Below are 2,413 nucleotides of genomic sequence, written 5' to 3'. Positions count from 1 at the left end.
GGGCAAATGATATGATGACCAAGCCTCTGGACTTTTGGAAGACTGTATTGTTCTCAGACGAATCAAGATTCTCTCAATTTTCTGACAGTAGAAGGATATGGGTCTGGAGAATGCCTCACCAATAGTTTTGGCTCAACAGATTGCAGCCAACTGTGTAGCATGGTGGTTTGGGGAGCTGTTTGGGTTGGTGGGAGATCGAGCTTAGTGGAGTGTGTTGGCAACATAAATTTTGCGAAATACGTCGAAATATGGGAGGAAGGACTCTTGCCACTTTATTCCTCGGGTTTCGTGGACAAGAACACAAAGTTGTTCCAGGAAGATGGAGCACCGTGTCACATTGCTAGAAACACCCAAAAGTGACAGGAAGAAAATGGTATCCGGAAGTTACCCTGGCAGAGCCAATCTCCTGACATGAACCCCCATCGAAAATCTATGGGCCATACCCGACCGGCAAGTCAAGAAACAACCAAAAATACCAACTTCGAAGAGAATCTACTCCAAGTTTTGAAGCAAGAGTGGGCGAAAATCCCACAATCTAAAATTGACGAGATGATTCTCACGATGCCCCAAAGGATCAACGAACTCCACGAAGCAAAAGAAAGATCTACTAGATATTAATTAAATTATAGATATATCAATTCCTGTGAATATGACTGAAAAATTTCATTTTTTTCTGAAAAATTGGTGTCTATTTACTTGTGACCACGCTGTGTATGTAGTGCTATCAGTTCAAACATTTCTCCATGTACATCTACATTAAGCAATTGATTCTAGGTTTCAAAAGTTAAATGAAATATACTATCATGACATAAAAGACTGTTTAGTGTGGATATTATTGACTAATTTATTTTATAAGTGAATATTTTATGATTGTTTAGTTTTGTTCATAACAAGAGAGTTAGAAGTAAATGTAATGTAAGTTGGTAAGAGTTGTACATTGTGTTTATAACTCACTGATGTCAAGATTATAAAATGTCAAGTGACATTTACGGATGTCAAGGATAGAGATTTATAGAAGTCGAGCAGATGATTAAGTGATAAATATATAAATATTGTGAGATGAGCGGGAACAGCAGACAGACAGAACAAATTGAGAAAGTAAACTCACATCATAGGAGCGAATAGCCTAACAGTTAATATGTGAAGTGAAATTAACAGTTTTCCGACATTTTAGGAAAATAATTTGTTTTGTTAAAGGGTGTTCTAAAGCAATTCAGCCTGCCTGTGTGGATGATTATTGGAAGTAGCCCTAATTACAAAAAAGCAGATAGCATACAAAGATAGAGCAGATGAGGAGTGAAGTTACGAGAGGGAATTTGGCCAAAGAAAAGTTAAATGCAAAATTAATTATCGTAAAAGTGGGAGACTTAACAATTAATATAGACCTAACGGTTGCTATATTAGAGTGAGACTAACGGTATTGAAAGAGATAAGAAGATGAAAAATTTATTTCGTCAAAGAGAGTTCTAAAGTAATTGAATTAGCCTCAGTGGACTTTGGGAAATAGACAGACAATTCTTGGAAATACAAAGAGAGAGAAAGGAGCAGATAATTTTAAGTTTGGTTACTGTAATAGAGAAAAATAGTTTGGCTTGTCAATTGAAATTATAAAGCAATTGAATAGACCTAAGTGGACTTTTGACAAGAAGAAGAGAACTATATACTGTTTATGATATGCCTATGATCTCTATAGTATGAATAATTTGTTGTACATATGTTTAACTAGTTCTGAATATATATATTATTTTGAAAACAAGAAGTGAGTGATGTTCATTTATTTTTGAATTTATCACCAACAAGTCACAGACACCTACTGTAGAAGAATCCAAAGCCCAACAATAACAGTACAGCATATATATTTATACTACTAAGAAGTATAAGCAAAAGCTTTTAATTGACAAACATATCTTACTTTCTGGCATATACAATAGCAGGTTGTCATCAAAACAGTAAGATGTGTGATAACCTCAAACATTCAGAAAAAGATTGTTTGTAAACTGGGAATGGGACAGGTTAAGAACACTATAGTGGAACAAAATATTTTATGAATACAAAGAAGTTCAGTTTAAGTTAAAACAAGCAAGATTTCATTAGACTTAACAATATTAGTAAATGATATGCTTCAAACAAGTAGTTATGACAAGATATGAATAAAAACCCTATAACCTGAGTGTTTTCGAAAGGTGGACCTTTCTTCTTCAAGGGGCAAACCATTACCAGCTTGCCTCTGAAGAAAAAAGGTCCACCTTTTGAAAGTACTCAAGTTATAGGGTTTTTATTCATTTCTATCAAGACTTCTTGAATCCACGTGTTTTTCTAACATTATATACACCTGGAAAAAAGTTAAGCACCCCCAAATATTTTTCAGGATTGCTTATTGAAAATAAGGTTTAATTTCATGATGTTGAGCAAT

General features: G+C 34.4%; 1 protein-coding gene across 1 annotated transcript in view; it reads right to left on the bottom strand.

Annotated features, from left to right (window-relative positions):
• LOC106478487 (eukaryotic translation initiation factor 2-alpha kinase-like) overlaps positions 1–2,413 on the bottom strand; it is a 48,703-nt gene that overhangs the window by 19,162 nt on the left and 27,128 nt on the right. The gene's annotated exons all lie outside the window — the stretch shown is intronic.

The sequence above is a fragment of the Limulus polyphemus genome, unplaced genomic scaffold, assembly GCF_000517525.1.
Source record: "Limulus polyphemus unplaced genomic scaffold, Limulus_polyphemus-2.1.2 Scaffold216, whole genome shotgun sequence".
Taxonomy (NCBI): Eukaryota; Metazoa; Arthropoda; class Merostomata; order Xiphosura; family Limulidae; genus Limulus; species Limulus polyphemus.
The sequence above is the reverse complement of the archived record's forward strand: the minus strand, read 5'-3'. Positions and strand labels throughout refer to the sequence as shown.